General features: G+C 34.6%; 1 pseudogene; it reads left to right on the top strand.

Annotated features, from left to right (window-relative positions):
* LOC138317904 (sodium-coupled monocarboxylate transporter 1-like) overlaps window positions 1-10,858 on the top strand; it is a 52,620-nt pseudogene extending 41,762 nt beyond the window's left edge.
* The last annotated feature ends 3,177 nt before the right edge of the window (window positions 10,859-14,035 follow it).

Genomic DNA, 14,035 nt, shown 5'->3' with positions numbered 1-14,035 from the left:
TTACTCTACGAGTAAGGGACAGGGTTCGGTATACAAGATGTTCGACCACAATGTGTAATGGTGGACAGCGAGCGAGTTTGAACATTTCACACGTATTTCACCACCATGGGCTTTTCTGGCATATCACAGTAAAACCGACTGATCTAATTTCCATAAGAACTTTTTTTGCGATATATGTACAAATTTTAATGTTCTTTAAGACTGAATTGACCCTTTAATTGCTTTATCAGTCTAAGTAAATAAAAATCGGAATTTAATTTTTTCGAAAAGATTTCTTTTTATCATTTTCTTTTGAATACATACTGTCTTCATTGCAGTTTTGATCCAGATCCGAGAGCCCGACACACTGTCTGGGGTATGTGTATAGGTCTAACCTTCGCTTTCATCCCCAACTGGTGTAACCAAGCCAGTGTACAGCGGGTATCATCTCTTAGAAGTCTGAGGTCTGCCACAATGTACGAATACCACTTATTGTTTTTTTACATTAAGTCATTCGTATGATTTCTCAGCTCAAGCTTTGAATTGAAAAGACTTAAACGATACTGTTTGAAAATATAGTCGATAAGTTTTCTATTTGTGGTGTATGGGTTGTATTGATAATAAATACCGTTTTACGCTTATCAATTCTCACGAACGAATCAATCCAAGCCACTGATTCGTGAATAGCGAAAATGACATACACCGAAAGAAACATGTTATACGAAGATACTTAAAACCACTGGTTATCGATTTGGAATATGGAAGGTATTTTTGAAATTAGTAATAATTGATTATGGATACATTATAATATCAATCTACATGTAGTCTATGTATAATAACAATAAACTGTGTACATTTTGTTTGTCTTTATAGAGCGTTCTGGATGCTGGGTCCTATTGTGATAGCGTATTTTATATTTCTCGGTTATTTGGGCATTCTACTTTATTCCTATTACAACACTTTGGAATGTGATCCAGTCAAAGCCGGCTTCCTTAGCAACTTCAACCAAGTAATTTCTTTTCTTCCTGAATTTACAAATTTAAAATTGGGATTTATATCTAATCATGGTCTCCTGGGGATTTGTGTCAATTTTCAGTTTCTGCAAACATATTTTCTGAGTTGCATCAGTTATAATCTTTGAAGCAAATAGAAGTTCATCAAGTGAGTAAATATATCTTTCTCGCACATAAATATACCTCAAGATCAATACAAAATGATAAATTGTGATTACTGATAACGCTAGTTACTTTTTTGCGTTAACTCAGAGATCATAACTTATGCAACCCAGCATAAGAGTGAAAAATGTAGATATCGAAAACTGAAACAAATAAGCGGGGATCAATCTTTTAAGTGATATAGCGTTGCTGTTAACGTTTGAAATTAATGTGTCATTATTATTCAAACATGAAAAGACAATGGAAGATGTCAGTAAAATAATGACAATATTTCAGAATTAAACATCAAATTAGTTGTGTTAATCACCACTATGTTTTGTGTTTTGTTTTATTTTCATGATGAATAGATGATTAAAATTGAATATCAATGTAAACATTTTAGTTATGAAATAATTACATCTTTTGCAAATAAGCTGAAATTGCCATTGAAGCTGATGCCATATTTTGTATTTGAAGCTGATATCATGTTTTGTATTTGAAGCTGATGCCTTATTTCGTCCTGGATGTTTTAAGGTCACTTCCCGGTTTTTCTGGTATCTACATCAGCTGTTTGTTTAGCGGAGCGCTCAGGTACTAGTATGACTACTATTATGATAAATTCGACATGCTATTAATGTTATTTGTCTTATCGTTCTAATGGATCTCATCTTTCTATAATCCATGTATTTTTTGCGAACCCCCCCCCCCCCCCAAAAAAAAAAAAAATACCCACCTAGATAACTATATAAATCAACAAACCATTGTAATGTATATGTTCTAGCACTCTTTCATCTGGAATAAATTCCTTGGCTGCCAACACTGTAGAAGATATACTTGGGGACAGAGTGAAGAAATCCAACGTCATCTCACAGACAACAGCAGCCAAGTTATTCGGTAAGTCAAATTGTGTGATTATAGGAATGTATGGTTTGATCCCGCTATTAATTCTTTATCCATTCCAGTACATTAGTATTTATGGATATTTCATGGTTTACATTTTGTTTTTGCAGAATATGAAAATGATTTAAAACGTGATATGATCATTCATATATGCATGATATTATCCATTATTATCTTCTGTTGAAAAAACAAAAGCAATAGTTTAAGATTACGTCGATATTAGTTACTATTGTTTAATATTAAATGACAAAGAATGAAGATTGCAAGGAACAAGAAACTCTCTCTCTCTCTGTGTGTGTGTGTGTGTGTGTGTGTGTGTGTGTGTGTGTGTGTGTGTGTGTGTGTGTGTGTGTGTGAGAGAGAGTTGCGGCGACTTTTTAAAGAAACCTCAATAGGTCTTTGTACTGGGGAGAAGGAATAGACGTTGCATACATTGTTATAGATTCAACGCACCTAGAATGCTTATTAGATATTTTGTTATTGACTGTTTACTGATTTCTTCTTTTGTCATCAATTGCAATGCGATACATGACAATAATAGCATTAATTGTTAAAAGAATACCATCCTTTCATAATCATTTACCTTGTAATGTATATCGTTCCTGTAGTGATGTTGTACGGAGTTCTGGTTGTTGGACTTGCGTATGCTATCAACTTCATGTCCGGATCTATCACTCAGGTAACGCCATCTTCAAACACATTACCGTTTGTATTCGCTGGCACTAATTTGCTGTGATTTGATAACATTAACTAATTAATTCTACCTGCATAATGCCTGGAGGAAGTTGTTATTATAAAACTATAATGATTATGTATAGAGTATGTTTGTCACATACAAAGGTGATGGAGATGGTTGATTCAGGGAAGAAAATTAATCATGCAATCGAATGACAGCTATTTGTTTAGATAAATACTTGATAGTGCAATGTATCCTATTGCAAATAATTAAACCATCAACTTTGATAATTGCCCTCTTGCCTTAAATATACATACATGACATATTAATACTACGACAACAGACAAGTTGATAAAAGTAGTTCGTTATTTTTTTCAATGTTACTATTTTTCTGCAGATGGCGCTGTCAGTATTTGGAGCTTGTGGAGGACCATTAGCTGGGCTTTTCTTCCTGGGCGGAATGGTACGAAAGGCAAACTGGAAGGTATGGTGATCAGGTCGATAGAGAGCCTAGTGTTAATTACTTCAATATAGAAAATAAAACTAAATGGATTTATCTGAATGTAGTCTAATAGATTAAATATCTTTTTTTGATAAAGCTTAGAAGTCTTATTATTACCTTATAATCCGCTGTCTATTTCACATTTCTTCACGGACATAGTCTATTTTCTTTGATCTCAGATTGCCTTTATTCTTATTATTTTAGGGAGCCATTATTGGCAGCCTTCTGACTCTTGGATTCAATATATGGATGGCGGTAGCTGCACAAATGAATGGTAACAAACCTGTAAAGCTAGCCCAGAATCCTACCAGTGGATGTTTTCCCAGAAACGTAACGATTGGGGCCAGCGACTTCTCGATGTATAATTACAGCACTTCTATGAATCCCATAGTCGATAATGCAACATCAGCCTTCACGTCAGACACTCAAGCCAGGTAGAAATGTTGAACGCTCTTGTCAATAAATACGAAATAAATTTAGTGGCTAACATTTTAAGTGACTTACATTTGGCAGACATTAAAGGCTTGTATATTTCACAGTATTTGTTTGTACAAATGTATGTAAAGTCAAAAGTCAATCACTGTTCGATTTTTATGAGTCTGTCAGGCCTAAACCTTGTAAAATTGATATAAAATACCCACTAGTTATCTCACATAGCATAACCGACGAGTTATATATAATGTAAAGGAAGAAGAAAGTGTCGTCTAAATGTTGCGGTAACTTATAATGACGTTTGATAAATATAGATAATAGATATAACATCTTCAGACATTATCTCTTTACTGTAAGTTGGTATGCTTGCATCTAAATAGGTTTGTTCTGGGGCACCATGTGCTTAACATTGTTGTTCTATTCCAATTTCTAATTTCCATTTGATGAAAATGAACAAATCTTAGACGAATGTAGACGAAACAATTCCTTTGAGCCTTGTTAATCACTGGCAAATATGCAAGTACGAAACATTATCTCTTTACTGTAAGTTGGTATGCTTGCATCTAAAAAGGTTTCTTCTGGGGCACCATATACTTAACATTGTTGATATATTCCAATTTCTAATTTCCATTTGATGAAAATGAACAAATCTTGGACGAATGTAGACGAAACAATTCCTTTGAGCCTTGTTAATCACTGGCAAATATGCAAGTACGAAACAACTGTTTATACAGTCAAGGCTGACACCGCTTGTTCACTAATTGGGAACCCTTATGTAATGATAAATTTCCTTTTTGTTCCAATCTACAGCTCAGACGACGGATTCTTTCTGTACAATGTGTCTTATGTCTGGTATGGATTTATTGGGTTCTTCTTGACTCTAATCATCGGTACTATCGTCAGTGTGTGTACAGGTATGTCTTTGTAATATTTAAATTTAATTGGCTCTTAAAGCTGAAAAGTAACTATTCTTGATTTTCATGTTGTTTTTTTTCCAATAAGAGTATTCATATGTTACTGGTTTTATGCTTGGATGATCAATAATAAGTCACATGGTATTCTAATTATATGGAATCCGTACGTGCGAAGTCTCGCTGTCAACTATCTGACAGCACCAACGATGTAATTCGAGACACCATAGTAACAGTAACCAATTAGTTTAACCCTTCCTTTGCAACTAAAACGCCGATCTCAATTCATCCCTGTACCCTTTTCCTTTCGCAGCACATATTACTTATTTCGTATTAAATAACTCATACTATCTCATTGTGTAGGTCATAATATAAGGAGACGGATTAATGTATTGGTACATTGTACTTATTTCTGAATTCAACCTTTTATGTTGCGTTTGTTGTATAATGATTGTATTTTTCATTTCGCAGCACATATTACTTATTTCGTATTAAATAACCCATACTATCTCATTGTGTAGGTCATAATATAAGGAGACGGATTAATGTATTGGTACATTGTACTTATTTCTGAATTCAACCTTTTATGTTGCGTTTGTTGTATAATGATTGTATTTTTTTTTCCATTTCGCAGCACATATTACTTATTTCGTATTAAATAACCCATGCTATCTCATTGTGTAGGTCATAATATAAGGAGACGGATTAATGTATTGGTACATTGTACTTATTTCTGAATTCAACCTTTTATGTTGCGTTTGTTGTATACGGATTGTATTTTTGGTGTGTAAAATGAATCAAAATATCTATTGTGAGAAGCGCATGGTTTGATAAGAACATCGTATCCTTGGAACGACAGATATTAATTTTGTATGAACTGCATGGTTGCCTCCATACCACTGAACGAATCTTAAAACATAGCTGTGGTTTCATCTGTTGGTAAAGCTTGAGGCATAACTGTAACAGATTACTATCAGCTAATATTGTGGACGTTTTACTTTTCCCTGTGAAATACAACAGTGGTTTGTAACTATTCTATAGGAGAAGGTATCTATTCCTTATACTATGTTTAAGGTGAATCTAATAACTTTTTGTCAGCAGCTACAGCATTCGCATTCGTAAGAAACATTTGCTAACCAGATCAAAGAACCCAAACATAAGTTGTCATCTAAGTCGCAATATTGCTGTTAGATGGGCCATGATTTATCCTTAAAACATCTCTCAATCATAACTACCTGAATAAAGCCACAATAGGATATATGCTTGACTACCCATTCGTAGCAATTAATATGAATATAAATGAGGGAGAACTTCTATGTGCCTTGATAACGCACTATCCTCAGAGGGACACGCTGTGAACAACTTTATTACGCACTTTCCTCAGAGGGACACGCTGTGAACAACTTTATTACGCACTATCCTCAGAGGAACACGTTGTCAACCACTTTATTACGCACTTTCCTCAGAGGGACACGCTGTTAACAACTTTATTACACAATATCCTCAGAAGGGACACGATGTCAACCACTTTATTACGCACTATCCTCACAGGGACACGGTGTCAACCACTTTATTACGCACTATCCTCAGAGGGCCACGGTGTCAACCACTTTATTACACAATATCCTCAGAGGGACACGTTGTTAACAACTTTATTACACAATATCCTCAGAGGGACACGCTGTAAACAACTTTATTACGCAGTTTTCTCAGAGGGACACGGTGTCAACCACTTTATTACGCACTATCCTCAGAGGAACACGCAGTGAACAACTTTATTACGCAATATCCACATAAGGACACGCTGTCAATCACTTTGTTATGCACTGTCCTCAGAGGGACACGATGTCAACCACTTTATTACGCACTATCCTCACAGGGACACGATGTCAACCATTTTATTACGCACTATCCACAGAGGGACACGCTGTCAACTACTTTATTACGTGCTCTCCTCAGAGAGACACGCTGTCAACTACTTTATTTCGCACTATCCTCAGAGGGACACGATGTGAACAACTTTATTACGCACTATCCTAAGAGGGACACGCTATCAATCACTTTATTACGCACAATCCTCAGAAGGACACGCTATCAACCACTTTATTATCAACATATTCGCTAACGTATAAAATCGATTTAAGTAAAAGGGCTGTCACTGACGATACCATAATATTTTATTCGTACTCGAGATCTCTTGAGAAGTTACACGCAAATCTGTAGAAAGATTTCCCTATTAATCGAACATTCCCTAACTTGAAAACTTATCTTTACCGATCAGCAGAAATGTACGTTCTCTCTATACTGTGTATACGCTATACCTAACGTGAAGTCAATATCGTGAATCAAGTGAAAATAATGACAAATAAACCAACCTGTATAGCTTAGTCCTAGATGAGAAAAAAAAACCACCGAGGGACTGCGTCGTCTGAGTGGTTAAGATGTCTCGACATGTTACCACATTCCCTCCACATCTAGGTCGTGAATTCGAATACCATGAGGGGCTGTCACCAGGTACTGATCGATGGTCGATGTGTTTTCTCCGGAGACTATGTTTTTCCTTCACTGCCAAACTTGGCACTCCTTAAATGACACTAGTTGGCAATAGGATGTACAAATACCCCCCCACACACACAAAATGACTTATGAATCTAGTTATAAAGGAAGAGATAATCTAATTGGACATTTGTAAGGGGTCAGGTATATATCCTCGAAATTATAGATATTGTGTTTTTGTACAAATGACTATCACAAAATGGTATTTATAGAATTGGAAGAGAGCGTTTGTATCACATCGGTATCATAAGAGTAGCTATTAAATATTCCTTTTCCTATTGTGTTAAATCGTGTGTGCATCTCTATGTTACAGCGTCACATAAAATCGAACAAAATCGAACTTTTTTATTCAGCTTATCAAGGCTTCCTTTGTAACACAATTGTCAAAAAAAGTTAGCAAACGCCAGACGGAGAAATATTATTGCGTATGTTTTTACGCCAAGTGTTGTTTGGTGACAAATAGTAACGGACCGAATATGTTTATGGTACACGATCTTTGTAACCCTATCACTTATGTTTTATTTATATTTGCCTTTGGACAATCAATAGTTTTGTCAGCTCCACTAACATTTAAACGGCAAGAAAACACAGAACTCTCGTTAGCACAAAAGTCTCACTAAAAACTTTTTTTTTCGTCAAGGCATGGTATAATATTTTCAAAATTCACATCATTCTCTGTTCATTGTTGAAGTTAATGTAGGGTACGTTAACCCCACCTTCGTAAACCATAATCCGTTTTAAGACCATTCAATTGCTGTTGTAAATATAGAGAAATGGCTTTACATAAGTTGAAAAACTTGTACTCAATCCCATGGCATGTAAAATATTATAATAATATATGTTTAAATAAAAATGCATTAAATCATTTGTAAAGTTCTTTGAGTTACATTGCAATCATATTAAAAACAGGACCATCTGGTCGTATAGCTAACTATACCAGCGGTTTGTGATGAGAATACTGTTAAACAACTGATTTTCGCGTGTGATTTAATTTTGCTATTTCAAGAGCGATAAGATACCGCCGCGACATTGTTTTGATTCATAGGTAAAGCACATTTGTAGGTCCAATTGACTCTAATATACGAAGCTAAATTTCCATGAAATTGTTTTGATTCATAGTTAAAATAGGCCCAACTGACTGTAACGAACGAAGATAAATTGCCATGAAATTGTTTTGATTCATAGTTGAAACAGGCCCAACTGATTGTAACAATCGAAGATAAATCGCCATGAAATTTTTTTGATTCGTAGGTAAAATAGGCCCAACTGACTAACATACGAAGATAAATCGGTAGACATGAAAACGCGAAATTAAATCGACACGAAAATGTTTTGGTTTACAGCATTTTTCTTTATTTATCTTCAATGCAAATTCGGCATTTTCGAGTTCTGTTTCTTCTATTTCCCAATGCAGTAGATTTCTCTTTATGATATAAGTATATGACTTTTATGTCAGTTTCGTATTTGTTATAAAACAAGCTTGAATTTTATGTGCGAATTGCATTCATAGGGTTCCCTATAATATTCAAAGGAAGTCTGTGTAGGTCTGCGTTTGTTCAGTTTATGCATTACATTTTACTAAGACTTAGTCCAGGTAGTGGATATTACGACAGTGATAAGTAACCCCTGGAATATCGAGGAAGGTTTACAAAAAGACGTAGTCTTGTCGAGTCATGATGAAGATTATTCCATACCTTGCCCCTGGTTTTCTTTTTATTATTGTCTCTGTTCTACTCCAATTCCCGGAACATCATTGAAACCAATATTCAATATATCGTTGGTTTTTATTTACAAACAGGTGGCAGTAATGGAGAGCCTGTAGATGACTGCCTTATCTTTCCCATGTTTGGAAGAAACAGGGAATCTGAGTTACAGTATAAGGTCACTGCAATGGCGGAGAAAAAGAGCCCGGAGAACCTAACCAGTATATACTACTTTGATCAGGCTAACCCTAACTTGGTAAGTATGAACACTACTTTAAAAATGATTGATAATCGATAGGTCGATTTCGAAATAAAAAAAATATAATTTACGATTGACTAGTCCAACCTTTGGGTGATTATGACGTAATTTTTGTGATGTGACGTCATAGTCATCAGATCGACGAAAAACAGTAATTTAATCGAAAATATTTCACTACCAGCTCTATTTCAATGATGTGTTGTTTTAGATTTCGGCCTTATTTGCTTTCGAATCTGTCGAACAATAGTATTATAGTTCAAGAGGGACGAAGCATATACGATAAAAATTGTAATTATTCGATGGGCTTCGTTCACCAGTACATAAAGAATACACGAACGGGCAATACTGTTAAACAAATGTACCCCTACATAACGTGTCTATGTACATATAATTAAATGCTTTCGCAATTTTTAACTCGCTGAACATTGTAATGGCTAGGTACCATCGACCAAAATGTAAATAATTCATAAACAATTAATGGATTGTTTGTTCACAGAGACGAAATGGCGAGAAGCCAGACAACAGCGGACAGCTCATCTATTTCCGTACGGAAGAAGACAACGATACTTGACGCTGTAATTGACACCTCTTCCCTTTATCGTTTGATTTATCTAAGCATAGAGAAAAAGATGATATCGCAAATCCTCATATTTCTCATCTGGAGCCAAACCATAAGGAATTGATTTGCCATCCTAAACATCCTTAAGTATAATTGCATATGTAATTTCAATCGCTATGCAAACCATATGCAAAATGTCATATCCCTGATCATCATTACTTGGTTTGATATGATAATTTTACTATTTTGTTTATACAATCACGGAAGAAAATAATTATTGAATATAGTAATATAACATATGGTGACATAGAGATGGCTTGTTTTTTAATCCAATATACTGTTAAGTTGCAAATATTCGCATGGGCTTATTTTTTCTACATCTGTCTATTGAAAATCATAAGGTTGGATGAATTAAGGCGTGAAAATCATTCAAATGGCTGCAGATGCCTTATAAAGTTTAGGTACCACACAGAAATTATATACTGTAAAATTGTTGTTTTTATGCCTTACGTATGTGTAGATGCATCAATACCACCGTAACAATGTGAAATGAAATTATATACCACAATTTGGCTTCATAGGCAGACCGTGGGTACTCATTTCATTTCACTATCGATAAAAATATAATGCTTTTTGGCAGTACTGTCAAAATCATTTTCTGCTACTATTCGTACTTGGTAAAAGTAACATCAATGCATTAAAAGTACTGTAGTTCTCAAAATGGTTTTAGCTTTTGCTGATAAATAACATATTAAAAGCTTATCTTGATTCTTAATATAAAAAAATACGGAACATATAATTTAATTCATAACTTAATGAATATTAATGTCGCTAAAATAGCGGATTAACCCTGAATCGCGAGATTGATAAAAAAAAATCCTGGTTTCACATATCACATCATATCACGTGAATGACGTTTTCAAAGACTGAAATGGTGATTCACGAATAACTTACTAGCAATTCAAAGCGAAATTTTACATCTGCGAAATTTAACTATACTGTAGTTAAAACTCTCTACTATGACTACCAAGGGATCTGAGTAAAGGTGGTCTTAGTAGCGAGACAGGCTTTATTCTCAGGTTGACATGATTCAATCTCTGACGACCAAGAACAGCAACTCAGTATACAAGTATAGCAAATATGTGTATTTATAAACAAATGAATATTCGTTATTTTTATTACGTATAATTATGTTGATGTACGATGAATAAATATTGTTTAAATTTATTCACGATATTTTTTTTTAATTTTGGTTCCCCTAAATTTTGATCTATGAATAAAATGCCAAATGAACTGAAATTGCTTTCGATATTTTCCCCATTTTGACAAGGAAAAATATTCCAATATAGCATTTGCCATTTTGAGTGAAACCCTCTATGAAAAAATGTCTATGCACATGAATTAATACTTATATGTATGTGTTTACATGTGTATGAATGCGTTGATATGTTTCTACAGTAACAAAAATATGTTTACAACATAATTACATTGCAAACATATAAGGATCCTTGGGACTAAAGAGAAAGATCGTCCATTCTATTTGGGGGTTCGTACCAGTTGTCCGGTGTAGCATGCCACTGGAAAACAAAATGGAAGGACATGCTTTCTTTCGTTATTTCCTTTTTTGCTGAAAACAAAATATAATTGGTTTATATTTGTTGAAATCGGATTTAATATTATTCAAATACATCTGGAAACTTTTAGGCACTGCTTTTATATTCATAATGTTCAAAAGATAGAAAATAATTAGTATTTATATGCGATAGACAATGCAGCGTATTTTTCATAGAGGTGCCACCATATTGGAAAAAACCCAAACGTATAAAATCAGTACAAGTAGCACGAACCCGCAAACTGAACGCACGATATGAAACGAGAATTATAGCCTCATAAACACAACCGATTGAATTAATGGTTAAGTAATACAGTGGCCTACATTAATTCAAATTGATTATTGCATTACATGCGCTGTGTGTTATAGCAAGGTTGACTTTTCTCTTCGTCAATAAAGCATTTCTTTATACCTGATGTAAATCGACAAGACGTCGGAGGAAACTGATATATTGTAATATAAAGGTTGAAATTTTTGCCATAAAAGATTTTTAAAGCATAATTTTGTTCTTTTGATGTTGTAGTTTAGGTCCATTAAAGGAACTATTAACTACTTTTAAAAGGTTCCTTCACAGGCTGATAGCTCTGTATAAATCGTGTCATAACGTACAGCTAGTGAAAGGAAACTACATCTGTCGTTTAAAGTAACACACAACTATATCTGATATATTAAAAGAACCACATGATATTTTATTAAAGGGCCACTACCTTTCCGAAACGGCTTTTAATTTTTAAAATAGGAATGTAAAACGAGATCAATAATTTTGTAGAGTCGCAAAAGTTATTAACTATACGTTTACTAGCACACTTATCATTACCTTCAGAACTGTTTAATTAGAATAAATAAAATGTTAATTTTCATAACGCGGGTCGTTTTATGTTTCCCGCCGTCGTCCTAAAGGCCGCGCGGTAGTTGACTATCACTGCGCCAGACGGCAAAACAGCGAAATGAATCTCCACTGTTATCGTACATTAGACAGGAAATCTTGCATATGTTTGGTGCTGTAACCTCATCTTAAGCCATCGATATATATTTTCTTTTGTTATTAATGTTTTTAAGAAACCATTAGATTTTGCTCCGGAAAGGTAGTGGGCCTTTAATATACAGCCATGTACAAAATTAAAGGCTGATATCAAAACGAGTACAAACAACTTCCTCTGCAAACTGCAACGAGCCCCAGACTGGAGAGTAATGTTAAATTCAACTCAAAATATTTTAGCAATAGAGGTATTTTGGCCGACACCGCGTCAATACAATATCAGAAAATGTAAAGCTGGAAAAGCATAAGCTGAAGGTATTTTGGAATTTTATTGTTGGAATCAGTTCAATCGGAGACTGGAGTACATTTGGCGGTCAGTGGTCACTTTGTAATTACCGCTAGCTGACCACCTGGTTTCCATAGCGAAGTATCTTCTCTCTACGTTATTTGTATGTTGGTACACCAGTTCGGCATTCCACATGGCAATTACAACAATGTTCGATACATTGTTGGCGTGTCAGGCCCCGAGGGTCTGTACCTACCGTGTTGGTCACTGTGTACTCGGCACTCTTTTGTATTCTATGGTCTGTTACTCTACATTTACTCTAAGATATATCTCTATTGTACGTAATTTAAACTTTCATATTTATGTCAAAAATAACGAGAAGTTCATTGCTAGTAACGCACAAAAGAGAGGGTTCGTGGCAGAATACAATGTATCAGAAATTTTCATTTCTACAAGTGCTTATAGATATATAATGCTGCGCGCAACTATTTCAATTTGCACAAAACCTTTTCATTTCATTTATCATGTGCAAGAAAAATACCTGAACAAATATCAATGATGGCCTAAGCCGACCCATCAGGTAATGTATATTGATCTATACCAGTACAGAATGACACATCACCTTACTTATTAAAATTCACGCCACCCATCAATGTGATAGGTAGCCCGAGACATGAAAGTGAAATCACAAGAGCATACCAGTCATATTGATTACCAGCACTGCCACAGCGGTACTACAAATAGATACAATACTGCGAAATCATTGATTAACATAATGTTATTGCCTAGCGACATCACAGCTTTAATCTATTTTCTAAATACCTTTCTAGATCTGTCTCCTAATTCTCGAAGTATCAACTTAATACATTTTTCGGGCTAATTTATCTATGGTTATTTAAAGTTTGAATTTAAAATAGTCATCGATTGTTTTTTACATATAACTTAGATCTGGGGTCATTTTTATCAGGTGGTTGTGTTTTTTTAGTACTAAAAATGACAGAATTGGAGTGATACACAATCATGTAGGTTCAACAAAAACGCAATGAAATAGTGTGACTCTGACTGTACAGCCTTGTCGAAATCGATATATCGATCACCCAGCTGGAAATCATATAGAGATTGAACAGTGTTTTGATTGCGTTAAAGGTGGTATGAACGCAATGGGATACAGACATATTCAATGTAGCGCGTTAGCGCTACATGTAGAATATGTCTGTATCCCATTGCGTTCATACCACCTTTAACGCAATCAAAACACTGTTCAATCTATATATTTACATAAATAAATCTACCTTTACGTACAATTTAAAACGGTGATGGTTGCGAAGTTGGGTAACTACGGTAGTCATGATGACCGAAGATATAGTTCCGATTGTTGAATGTTATAGCTGCAGTTTGGTTTGAAATACAACAATGACACTTTTCAATTATTTTCAACATATATTTTTTTTCGATTTGATAATATATATTAATAATGTCCATTTCGAATAAAAATTGAGATAACCAAGGCGGAACGACTACCGGTAT

This window comes from Argopecten irradians, chromosome 3 (genome assembly GCF_041381155.1).
Source record: "Argopecten irradians isolate NY chromosome 3, Ai_NY, whole genome shotgun sequence".
Lineage (NCBI taxonomy): Eukaryota > Metazoa > Mollusca > Bivalvia > Pectinida > Pectinidae > Argopecten > Argopecten irradians.
The sequence above is the reverse complement of the archived record's forward strand: the minus strand, read 5'-3'. Positions and strand labels throughout refer to the sequence as shown.